Consider the following 13,557-nt stretch of genomic DNA (forward strand, 5'->3'; position numbering starts at 1 on the left):
CACCCAACATTTTAAGCTAAAAAATAATAAGAAAACATTGATCTTTTATGTGTTAGATATTTATATTCTGCTTGCCAGTCTGTCAATCAAATGTACCCACAAGTGTTGTTGACCAACTTCCCAGCCTACCTCTAAAGAGGCAGATAAATCAGACTGATGACAATGCAATTCTGTTATTTTTAACCATTAACTTGAGAGTAAGGTTTACTACAAACCTCATTATTCACGTTTATTAACCATGTCTCTTGATAGATTTTGACCATGGGTGATTCAACAAGAGGTGGTCAATTACTCTCTCTGTTAAATTCTCTTTCCACAAAGTTTCCCTGAGCACTTGAGAATGGTAAACACTATTTTAGCACTGGGTATATGCCAGGCATTGTTCTAAGCACTCTGTAGGCAGCAGTCAACTTAATCTCACGTTAAGTCCTACAAGATAGTACCACCACCATTTTGCAGATAAGAAGATCATCAAAGAAGTAAGGAAATTGGGTCTGTATACATCAGTCTCCAATCAAAGCCTGCACATTTATCCACTGCACTGAAATTCTCTAATTGCATTCAGCACTACTGAGATGTAAGACAATCACTGGGCTTTAACAAGGACCTTTTAAAAAGTTTGAGGGGTGAATTAATGAGTAAGTATCGTAAAGAATTTTAATGGAATTTGATTGAGATTACAAACACACACAGCCTCTTCCCATTTAACTTCTGTGAGTGTATGTCATGCCTCATCGCTAAGTTTATGAGTTCTTGAGAAGTATTTATTTGCATACACGATTGAGTGCTGCCACACACATGACACAGAGTAAATGATACCTTAGGATTCAATCCAAGATTCAATCTCAATCTCTCTCTCGTTTATATCCTACCCTCCCCAACCTGATTCACCAGGAAATCCAGTTGGCTTTTCCCTCAAAACACATCAAAATCCAGATTTTCTCACCACTTCCACTCCTGCATATTTGGTATCAGTCACCCTAGTGATAGGAAAAGGCCCTGAGCTGGGTACCCTGCTTCCACCCTTACCCTCGGATACTCAGCTAGCAGCCAGAATGACCATCAAAATCAGTTCGATCCCACTGTTCCTCATTCCAAATCCTCCCAGGGTCCCATTTCAGGCAGAGGTCGAGCCCATGGCTGTCCACGTCCTGCACTGGCTCCAGTGCACCTCCCTCACTGGCCTCCTGCTACCGTCCTCCCTGCCTATCCACGCCCCGCCACCCTGGCCTCCCCAGTGCTCTCTGAGCGCATCTAGAACTCTGCTGCTTCAGAGCCTTTGCATCAGTTGCTCACTCCCTGGAATACTGCTCCTGGCGATCTGGATGCCTAACTCTCACTTCTTCTACTCTTTGCTCCAATGTCATCATTTTATATGGGCTTTCCCTATTCAAAACCACAACTGACCCATCTCACCCCCAGCGCTCCTAATTCCTTCTTAATCTTTTATATTTGATGACCTCAGACGACAGGATGGCCTGCATTTTAAAAATGTGTTCTTTATTTCCTGTTGCTAATGTCATCTAACAAACAGGGCAAAGATTTGTACTTCTGTTCACTAAGATATCCCAAACAATAGTCCTTGGCTATAGAAGAAGACACCCAATTGGTTCATCTAACTAAGAGATGAAAGAAACCCATGTGGATCAAATTAGGTTAGGAAGACCTCACAGAGGAGCCAGGACTGGAGTCAGTGAACGTGTTGTGCCTAACAAGAGCAGGTGGACAGGAGCAGAGAGCTAGTGATGAGGAAGAAAAACTTGGCAGGGCAAGGAGGAGGAAGGGGTCCAAAAGCAGACGGGAACAGGACTGGTGGATTTACAACACTAAGCTAAGACAATAGACACCATCCCTTGAGAATGACCAATCTAAGCGTTAAGCAAATACATGGGTGAGAAACAGTATTTTAACCTGGTAATTATGTATGAGGTAGCCTAGACAGCAAAGTTTTTGCATTCATGACCATGGCAGTTTGTATATATAGGACTCAAGTTTTCCTTTATCTGGATCAAACTGATGAGAAGACCCATTAGTAGAGTGCACCCATCTAGCCATGAAATAATAGCTTGAATTTGGGAGATGGGAAAGAGGTGAGGAATTCTAAAAGAAATCATGCTACAGACAGAATATTTCAGCCAAGAGCAAAGCAGAATGAAAGGTAAAGATTCCAAGACAGAGAACTGAGCAATTGTCAAGATGAAGATCCCACAGAAGAAACGCAAGGTAGAAGAGGACATTCCTGGGACAGAAGCTGGATTCTGTTGTCTTGGAGAAAGCCCTCAGCTGGGAGAGTCTCCCAGACACTCAACTTTTATGATCTCACGTAAAGTAAAAACAAAATTTGATTCCCTGGGTCCCTCTGAGGTTCACTCAAGAATGCCCCCGGAAATGCTTGCACACCTTCTGGCCACCACATGTACAGTTTAACATAAAGTGGAAACCAACTGGGAATGTCAAGTGGTTTCCAAACAGAATCCGAGAGTCTGGAAGGAGGGCGGGCTTGAGATTGCAAAGTCGAGCCGCGTCCATTGGGTGCGATCACCGTGGGGAAGGATGGATGAAATTGCCTAGGTGGAGACCCAACGGCCCCCATGCTGGCAGGGGTGAGGGGAGGGGAGCCTGGCTTCCCACACAAAGGTGCCGACCTCGGATTCTTTAAATGACTAGTGTTCAAACATGACAAATCTCCTTCCTCTTCAAGTATGGCTTTAAAATCCTTGGGGTCTTATTCTTTAGCAAAAATAGATTTCAATAGACCATCCTTGAATAGGAAATGGATGTTTTTCTGAGGTAAGGTGTCATCCTGTTCCATGGGGCCACGGCATCCAGTTGAAAGAGAATGAGCTGCTGGGCCTGACAGACGGGCCTTGGCAACCTCCAAATAGTTCCAGGTGGCACCTGATTAGCTGTGTGAACTGAGCAACTTGCCTAACCTCTCTGGACCTCCATTTTCTCAAGATGTAAATACCATCATCTACTTCAAACACACATGCTCAGTTCAATTACAACAAGGTTGTGTCAACCACAGAGCAACTGATTTGCAATGTGTTCTTTCCTTTCCTTCCTAGGGCAGCCTGGTCAATCACTGGAGCCCTTTCCCTCAGCTCTCTATGACTATGTACAGAAAGCCAGCCAACACACAAGTCAGAATGGTGAAACCAAAACACAACCTCATCATCAAGAGTTAAGGGTTCTGTTGTTTCCCAAAACATCAACTTTGCTCCCCAGTGAAAGGTCTGGGCATCATCAGGTGCTTCCCTTTGGTGGCAGAAGAAATGCACCTGTATTCATTCCCCTGTGTGTCCACCTCAGAGCCTGGCGCTCTGAAGACATTGCACACAGCAAACATGTGTGTCCTGCAAATTCCACCTGAAGAGACCCAATAAAATTATCTGTGATACCAGTGAACCAAACTTGCCACCAGACCCTCGTAAAAATAAACTCCTTAAAATCTGCTGGCCCATAATTTTACTTTTCTAGTCTTCTCTTCCCTGAGGTATTTCACAAGTACCATGACAAATAAAAACAAAAACACAACTCAGCATTCTTCATTCCAGGTTGTTATGAGTCGTTACTATCTCCGGGCGAGCAGCATTCGGGACCGGCGGTAAACAAACTTGCTGTTGGATGAATTTATGGGTCATGAAGTTTACAAGCAGCCCAGAAATACACTCTACATTCCATTCCCATCTCCACTGGCTGAGTCTCCAAACTTCTCCTTTTAAAAACAGGGTGACAAGAAAGCAACCCCTTTTGCTGATACTAATTCAAGACTTCGGACACTTGGTGAATTTCTGCAGGCAATGAGGATCAAAGCTCCTGCTTCCAATTTTCCACACTGCAAGCCTTCCAGCAGGTGGGCAGCCCCTGCAAAAGCATGCTGCTTCATCCTGGAAGCGAGCAGAGCCCCACCCACAATGATGGCAAAACAGATTCTTCATCAGGAGATCCAGACAATGCCCACGGCACACACAACCCATGCAGCCACGCTAACTCAATTTCATTCTTAAAACAAGTTTTGTTGTTGTTGTTGTTGTTTATTTTTTTGGAGCTGAAGGAAGAAAGCCGAGAGAAGAATCATCAAAAAGATTATAGATTTCCCTATTTCAAGGCATGCAGTTGGCTGAGACTCACCATGAGCTCGCCTGACAGGCAACAGTAAGGAAACGAGGCTGTTATAAAGCTCTTGCTGGCAGAGATGCAAGCGAATGAGAATGGCTGCTCAGAGACCTAGACTGCTCCTCAGTATTCCCTGTGAGACGCAGCATAGGGTAAGGACCAGGGATCCTGTGTAACTGGGCTCAGGGAGGGGAAGGGAAATTGGATCTTCAAAAAGATCCAGTAATAGTTCATTTCGTCGCCTAAACCCCAAGCATTCCAGCCCAAGGAATTCTCATCAAACTTGTTTTTGAATCACACAAGTCTCAAGTTTGCCCATGGAAAGACTTTTCTTAACACGCTGGTCATTGAACCAAAATCCTTCAAGGACCCAGTCCCTAGTGTTTTGAGAGCTACATCTGAACTTCATGCTGAACAGTCCACACAATTCTCTTTCTGCGACCTAGTGAGTGATGCAGCAGACAGAGCACGTGAGAGAATGAGTGGGTAATGCAGCCGGGAAACTTTATCTCATCACTCAGCAGTTCCTTCTCATACATACACATTTTCTGATGTTTAAATAAATAAAAAAAAAAAGCTGTGTATTTAAACCACTCACCCTTCTACCACTAACTGAATTTTAAAACTTGCCAAAGGACCTTCCCATTTCAATACATACTACCTATAGACAAAAAGCAGCACTGAGGTGATCAGGAAAGATTTTTCTGCCAAAAATCTTTGTACTAGTCAATGTATCACTAGCTCTTCCTCAAGCAACTTAAATTATCCCAACACAAACAAAAAACCCAAAAAGTGGATAGCAACTCTACCAGAAAAACAGTGTGAGTGATGTCAGAGAGGGTCTCTCCACATGTCATGGTTTCTATATGGAAGCTGACCAAACAGATTCCAGCACCCCTTAAATAATCTGATAGGTACGGGTTAGCATATTGGCCCCAGGATTTTCCTGGTGGGGGCGTTTGGGGATGAATTCAAGAGAAAACAGCACCATACATGAATGTATCCCTTTAAAAGTTGCTATGCATGTCAATACATTCAATTATACAGAAGACTGCAAGATAAAAAAAATGGATTGCTAACAGTGGCTATCTTCGGGTGGCACAATTAATTACAAGTGACACTGATGCTTTTTTAAAAAATTTTTTTAAATTTTGCTTTCTGGCATTTTCTAAACACTCCAGAATGACAATATATTGCATCGTCATTCAAAAAGCGCAGTTCCAAGGAAGAGGATAAAGTATCACAACATAACTTATCTAAGAAAGATGCCACTCACCAACACAGAGCCATGGCATTAGACCTAGTACAAAGCACTTCCAAGATAACCCCTCGGCTCAAGTTCAAGGCCCACCAGAGACTGCCCTGCAAACTTCAAAGTAACACAAATCCAAGCCCATTTACTGCACATAGAACAAGGAATTCACTGAATCAACCAAAAAACACAGGGCAATAAACATTCTGAGTAGGGTAAAGTTAAAAACATAATCTCATCGCTTTGTGGTTGGTGCGACTGTGAGGAGAGGTGTGTCTCATTAAAAGAAGTAAACCCTGGTACATGCTGTTTTCCATGGCAAACACACTATGTTTAACACAGATCATAGTACTTCTTGTACGTGGCTTTTCTACAGTAAACTATTTTTCATAAAGAAGGTATTAAATTTTTTAAAAGGGATTTTCTGGTATGTGATAGTAACAGAGATGCTGCATGGTCACAGTTCACAATCACGCCTTGTAGTGGAATACTATACTTTTATTGCCATAAAAATGGAACATCTTTATGTTCCAGAAAACACAGTATCACGTAAGGATAACCCACAATTCCACATGTGTTCCTTTTCGAACCTGAAGTTCATCAGCACGGTCCTCATCATAGTAACTTATCTGAAGGCTGCACGCTCATGTTTTCCATCTGGCAATCAACAGCTCTTTGAGGTGAGTAGTTGAACCCAAAGCGAGAGACTAGCAAAGTGGTACTCATTTAGTGAGCACATAATATACACCAAGCACCAGCCTGAGCATTTTGTAGTTTAAACTTAGCGCTCAAGGTCCAATGCCAAAGTCAGCACACTTTCTGAGCCAGACAGTAAATATGAGGGTACTTCAAAAGGTCACAGAAAAATTAAATTTAAAGTTGAGGCTTATTTTGGTGTAAAAATTTTTACAATCCATGCATAGTTTTTTCATAATAAATATTTCCCACCAACTTTCTCAAGGCCCCTCACATGCATGGATCTCAATTTTTTTTTTTACATTAAAATAAATTCAATTCCATTTTCCATGAACTTTTTGAAGTAGGTGACATATGAGGTTTTCTGAATCATATGATCTCAGTCACCACTACTCAAGTAACGGCAGCAGGAAGGAGTCACAGACAATACGTAAATGAATGGCTGTGGCCATGTGCCAATAAAGTCTATTTACCATGATGAGTAGGGCGAAGTAGGGAGCAGATCTGGCCAATGGGCCAGTTTGGTGATGCTAAGCCACTGTGTACTACCTTCTTAATCTTCAGTTTCTGCAGTTCAATAAGACTGTTTTCTGTAACATGGGCATAATAATCATACCTGATGCAAGGTTTTAAAAATAAAATATGGTAAGCCATTAGCACAGAGCCTGACATCAACATCTGGTAAGACATCAGTAATAGGCAGGGCATTGTGGTGCGCTAAATGAAGATGGTGCTTGGAATGCTCACATCCCATTTCAGAGTTCAGGTTCGAGGCCTGGCTACTCTGCGTCTGATCCAGCATCCTATCAATGTGGCTGGGAAGGCAGTGGATGACGGTCAAAGTACTTAGGTCCCTGCCACCCATGTGGGAGATCCAGATGGAGTTCTAGGCTCCTGGCTTCAGCCTGGTCCAGCCCTGGCTGTTGCAATCATCTGGAGAGAGAACCAGGGTATGGGAGATGCCGTTCTTTATCTCTCTCCCCATCCCACCTTTTCACTCTTCCTTTTAAATAAATAAATCTTAAATTAATAATATTAGCTATTATATTGATCATTAGATTGACCTTCAAAACATCTTATGAAACAGTTATTATTACCTTAAAGATGAGAAAACAGAAGCTTAAAAATTTAAGTAATTTAGCCAACTGTCGCTTGTCTAATAATTATAGGCTCAGAATCAAACCCAGATCCATTTCCAGGAAATTTAATCACCTCTAGCAATGAATAAGTACTACCGCACAGACTTGTGGCTCTCTTAAAATAGGTTGTTCACAGGCAAAGAATAAAATGTAATTCTTCCACTCTAGTGCACGAAATCCAAAGATTCACGCAAGACACATTAAAAACCCGACACAGAATGAGCTATTCTTAAAGTCAGGAGACTATTAAAGCCACAGTTTACATATAACTAAGCTTCCTGTATTATTTTTAAAGTATCAGCACAGGCACATTCACATCTCTGCCTCTCCGAAACCACCTGTTAGTGATTTTGAACACTGTTGTTCAACAGCAAGTCCACAAAAGGCTCATTGTAGCTCTTCTGCTCTCACCTTGACCTTCACTTTCTGTTCTCAAGTTTCTAGAGTTCTCATACATACTGCAGGTGTGTCACTAACCAATTTTTTTTTTTATCTAGGTAGTCACTTTTCTTATAATGAAAATATACACTCCGGTGAAGCCAATTAATATTCTTTCATTTTAAATCATGCTGCCTGCTGCCTGTGCCTATCCATTTTTACCGTCTGGCATTCGTGTACTTTGAATTACAAGTGGTCTACAAGGAAAAAGGCAGAATTTGGAGCACCTCCACTTAGGGAAAGCAATGAATTTGTACACAGGACCTAACCTGGATTTCCTATTGGAAGAGTCCCCCAAGTTATTTTTAAATGAAAAAGAACTTGAAGCCAGCAGCACAACTTCCCATACTTCTCATGATTGTACTGTGACCCAAGAGGGGAGCTGAAGCTGTGGATGCTCCCACCACAGGAGATCTAATGCTATCCTCCACAGAGACTCCCTTGCACACAGTGCTTGCCCACCCGCCCTCATGAAGACTCCTCCCCGGGCTCCATTCTTCCACCTCACTTCCTGGCCCCAGCCCTCCACTCTTGCGTGAGCCATTGGCCATTCACTACACCAAAAGTCTGTCTTTTAGCTCCTCTCCCAACTCAAATACCTCCTCCACCATGAGGACCTGGGAAACTACTTTGTTAAAAATATCCCCTGCAGGGGCGAGCAGTTAGCCTAAGGGTTAGGATGCCTACAACCCACATGAGACTTCCTGCCATTGAATCCCGGCTCTGGCTCCTGGCTCCAGCTTCCTGCTAATGAACACCCCAGAAGGCTTAAGTGACTGGGTCTTTATCACCTACATGGGAGACCTGGATCGACTCCCTGGCTCCCACCATAAGCCTGACCTAGCCCAAGCCATTGCAGCCATTTGAAGAGTAAACCAGTGGATGGGAGCGCTCACTCTATCTTTCTGGCTCTCTCTCTCTCCTTCTGTGTCTGTCAGTCTGTGTGTCTTTGCCTCTCTCTGATTCTGTCTATGCTTCTCAAAAAAATTTTTTTTAAATGACCCCTTGATGATGCTACTTGTCCCTCTCAGGGCACGAGTCATGCAGAATCCTAGTTACTGGCTGGTATCTCAGTCTTCAGACCCCTGGGGTGCAGAGTGTTCTTGGTCTCCTCTGAATAAGTCGCTGTGGCACAGTTGGTGTAGAACAGCACCAGGCCTGTGCGTGAGGATTAAGATATATTTGCTATACGAATAAATTAGTTGATTTTTACACCAGCCTGGAATAAGCCCTACACAGTGCACTTTCCTATCATCCACATTACCAAGATGTGTCATTGTAAGCCATTTACAGCCAGAATCATCGGCTTGATGCTGAAAGTAACTGGGAGAAACCAATAGGAATCATGCTGGGGTCTGAGAGGCACGATGCAGAAATTAGAACCCACCTGGGTATCAAAAGGCTTGCAGCAGTTCTTGCTATCAAGTGCAATGTCTGTTTAACATGCAGATTCTCTCCAGGGCCTTTTACGAAATTCATTGGCTATCTCTAACTCTTTTCTCCATTCTTGGTTATTTACTGACCCAAGCACAACAGGCATACGCTATTCTAACGGTGGGAGGGGTCGTTGCGGAAAGAGGACTGTACCAGCAATCAATCAATCAATCGGGTTCCACAACCAGCCAGAGAATTCCCAGCCTTCTGAGCCTCCCTTTGCCTTCAGCACAGGTGATCCTCCACCGCCCAGCACGTCGCCCGACAAGGCATCTGTCTTGTTCTCCTTAATTAGGATAGCACGGGAACATGCCTAGCACGCCGCGTGGCACAGCACAGCTGAGAAAAACCTGCCGAGGCCCCTTCTCCCTCACTCCCTCTCCTCTGCTCGCCCCTGGTCCTTGTTAATTCCTTCCCTCCTTGGAGTCTGAATCTCTCCATTACCAAACTCTTGCTTCTGGCCCACGGCCAGCCTTCACCCTGTACCGAGTAGAACCCTCACACCCCATGTTCACTATTTTCAGGCAAAGGAGAAACTTAACTTCCCTCCGGCCCTAAATTAATTTTTCTAAGCCTTGTCTTGGTATCTGAAATTATCCAAATGCAAAAAAAGACCCCCTTTTTCCTGCAGTGGCTCACCTAGAGTTGCTTATGAAAATGCAAATGGTCCTCAGACAGTAACCTTCTCAGTTCACAAAGGCTGATCTGCTAGGAGGGGAGCAAACAAGAATGCCCCCCCCCCCCCCCCCCGCCGCCGCCAAGGATGCGGCCCAGGCTTGCAACACTAACCAGGGACCCATGTGGAATGAAATTCGCAGAGGCGGGACAGGAGCCTGGGATGGAGAAGACAGCTCAACAAAGACGTAACTCGCCACTCTGCCAATGCTGCTGCTGCTGCTTTCAGTGACAACTAAATCTATCACGGACACCTTCTCAATCAGGGCTTCTCCATCGTGGCTGCGTGCGGAGTCTAGGAACCGGGGATTCAACCCAGGTACTGCAGGGCTTTGCGAACGCTCAGTAAATGTTAGCAATTCGAGTTCCTGTGTCCTCAAACGCAACCCTTCCTAAATACTGTTGCAATGGGTGCATGGCAACACAGACTGAGGCGACAAAGGCCTGGCTCACTTGACTCCTCCTGCTTATCTTTTCCCACAAATTTTCTTAACCCAGGTGATTTTCGATGGGCTTATTACACAACTCCTCCTCATGTCAATGAATACTTCTTTCCTAGGACTCAGCGAAAGTTTTCTGTTTCTTTAAAAAAATCAAGTTCAAAGGCTTTTCTCTATTTTCAGACTCTGTAATGCTTTTGTATTGGAAAATTCTAGAATTGAGAACTATTTTAGTTGGCAAAGAACTTTGGCATCTCTCAATCAAATCTATTACTTCACAAGTGAACTTGCTAAGACAGAGATACTATCATGAACTCCAAAAGACAAGTGCAAAAGGGATAAGGGGTCTGGGAAAAAAACTGAAAAAGTTTGAGACCTCAGCAAAATAACTGCTTATCTTAAAACAATGAGATGTGTAAAAGATTTCCAGTATGATTAATATTTTTAAAACCCCATTCTTTCTATACTATGCCAAGAAAGTCGATAAATTACAAATTGAAATTTTAAATTGGAAGTACCAAAATCAGCACTAAGAAACTAGAGTAACTGACACAATTATTTTGAAATAATCAATTATAGACCTTTTGGAATAATCACAGGCATTATACTCCTGTTGGCTATTAAATTCATTGTTGAAACTGTCTGATTATTTCTATAATTCCAAAGAAACGTAAATGCAACACATAGCTTCAGATCCGAGATGATTCACACTAACCACAAAACTATAGAGTTATAGCTGGAAGAAATATGAGCAATGAGATGCTGGTCAATTTTCAACAGCCAGTTGGGAATAGGACAGCACCTGAGTTGCATCATTTGCTAATTCCATGGTGCAAATACTTGCCCCAACTTCAAGTCCTTAGTGTGGGGTCAAGGAAGAAGAGGGGTGCACAGCTGGTTCCACTTCACTGGGTACGGCCTCCTCATTCCTGATACCTTCCCACAAAACCATTTCTTTCTTTATAAGCCAGAGTATCCTGAACCCATAATGACAGAACACTTACATACCCACCTGTTATATTATGCTTCCAAACTTACCTACTCAACTCTATGACAATGGCATACATTCTTTTTTGGATAAGACACGCATTAAGAAACATTTTACCTCATGACCCCCCACCACTATACACATGTATATGCACTGGGCTATACTCATGCACAACTAGATGACACGAAGAGAAGAGAGGACTCCTCAAATACAACACACTAAGTGCAATGCATTAAATTTTCTATTCATTCTAAACATGTCGACCAAGATCCACTGCTTTGAATTCATTTCCTCCTAGTTGGGTCATAATCCAGACTTTGAAAGACACTGTAAGCCCACTGAAAACACAATTGCACCATTTGACTGTATCTATTCTGATATCTAACTATGAATACCGAGGGCCAAGGAGGTGAGGTAACTTGCCCAAATTTGCCCCTGCTAAGCCTACTAACTGATCACTCCTGGCAAGTGAGAATTCAAGGCCTAGAATTGGGATATTTATGGCTTGAAATAAAAGCTAAGGAATCTTCCAAGACAGGCACCCCACCACCAAAAGTGAAGAGAATTTTTTTTTTTATTTTCACTGAGCCCATAATTAATGAAAGTTCAGCAGTTCCCCTGGTACAAGCCCATGACTCTGGGTGTTTGCCTAGGAAGACTGGATCCTGGTCAGCATTATTTCCCTACTGCTGCCAATGCCCACCCTTCAACAACAGTGAAAATATACCTATTTTTTTAAAAAAATCTTTAGCCCTCTAGGGAGGAGAACCATATAGGTGCCAACTAGTGTTTGAAATATAACACAAAGAGCACATGCTGTATAAAACATACAGTAACACCAGCTTTCTAATCATCGGAGGCCAACCACTTAGTTGGAGAAAGTACTCACTCAGGAAAATAAAAACTGAATCCACGGCGTCCTCTCTTCAGCATGCCTGTACACCGTATGCTTTTTATAGGCGCTATTAAACGTAGTCTCTAGTTTCAAGACAATTCAGATAAGCGTCTTCACTAAAATACACAATACCATTAATCATCCCGGAGACAGCACTGCAATTGAACATCTTGGGGATTTCCTCCCCTTCTTCATCATTTATTTGCCAATATTTCCTTGTTATGAGAATCCCCCTAGTGACTTTCCCTGGCAGTCACCGCTGTGCCGCCTGCTGTGTCTACCTTGACTACAAATAACAGCGATTCGTAAAGATGAGGCCTACAGCTAGCAGGGAAGCCTCAGGACGGCTGCAAGGCCTTGTGGTCCGGTTCAGGCTCCTCCCGCCAACCACGCTCACACACGTGAAGCAGGCCTCATCACAAACCAGCAACAGTGGGCTGTGGGGCTCCATTTATTCGCGTGGTCAACAATCAACAGGTGCTTTCATGTGGTCCTTAAGGGAGCCCCTTCTATACTCCAAAGTCTTCCTCAAAGTGTCCATAGGGCACAGCGAGGCCACGAAATCACGAACAAATTCCAGAAAACCTGGTCACCAAGAGCCACAGCCACTGGCTGGCACATAAAGAATGGCCTTCAAATCATCATCAGAAACAGGCTGGAGTTAGTCCTCACACCAGTTCTGAGGAAGACAACCACACTAGCTAGGCAGTCACAAAACGAGACCAAAGATGAATGTGGAGTGAGCACACAGCGATAATGGCTTCCCCCGAACCATGCCCGGCAGCAAACAGTCCCGGCTCCATCCGGCATCCACTCAGGGTCCATTTCAGAGAGCAGCCTTCATAGCCACCAAGCCTTCCTGATGATTTTAAAACTGAAAACCATGAAAGGAAAAATGCACTAAACCAGGCAGAGGAGTAAATAAAAGCAGAACTCACCAGCTTGTACTCAGAAAGGAATTTTAAGGAAAAAAAGGGGGAGGGGGGCACTTTTTTTCAACAATATCACTCTACTGCAAAAGAAGAGGAGGAAGACAAAAACACACCAACGTATATTTGCAAATATATCCAGAAAGACCAATGCCTGCGTGGAATTATGTGCATGTGATTTTGCCTTTTTCTATAAAGGAATTTAATTAATTAAAGGTTAATGCTGTTTCAACCAGCAGTTTATAACTTTCCTGGAAAGCATACATTTCTATCCCTTTTTAACAGACTCCAGTTGAATTATTGTTTAAATTTTTTTTAACTTTCCTTTTAGCAAAAGCAATACACGTCAAGTTACGATATATTAAAATGCCATTTCCTCCCAGTGCAGTGTTTATTTTAGCGATAGTAGCAACACCTTGTTACCAAAAGTGCAGAATCTGTTAAGTAATGGACAAAGCAAATGGCAGCAAAGACAGAGGACTCAACTTCAATTTAACTGTCCTGTAAGGTACATAGTAATTAGCTGCAGAGCTCTGAAATCTTAGCTAGCAT

The 13,557-nt window shown here is 43.1% G+C and overlaps 1 protein-coding gene across 2 annotated transcripts in view; it reads right to left on the reverse strand.

Moving 5' to 3' along the window:
- The window catches only part of NPAS3 (neuronal PAS domain protein 3), a 913,697-nt gene that overhangs the window by 782,449 nt on the left and 117,691 nt on the right, over nt 1-13,557 (reverse strand). The gene's annotated exons all lie outside the window — the stretch shown is intronic.

This window comes from Lepus europaeus, chromosome 11 (genome assembly GCF_033115175.1).
Source record: "Lepus europaeus isolate LE1 chromosome 11, mLepTim1.pri, whole genome shotgun sequence".
In the NCBI taxonomy this organism is placed as follows: Eukaryota; Metazoa; Chordata; class Mammalia; order Lagomorpha; family Leporidae; genus Lepus; species Lepus europaeus.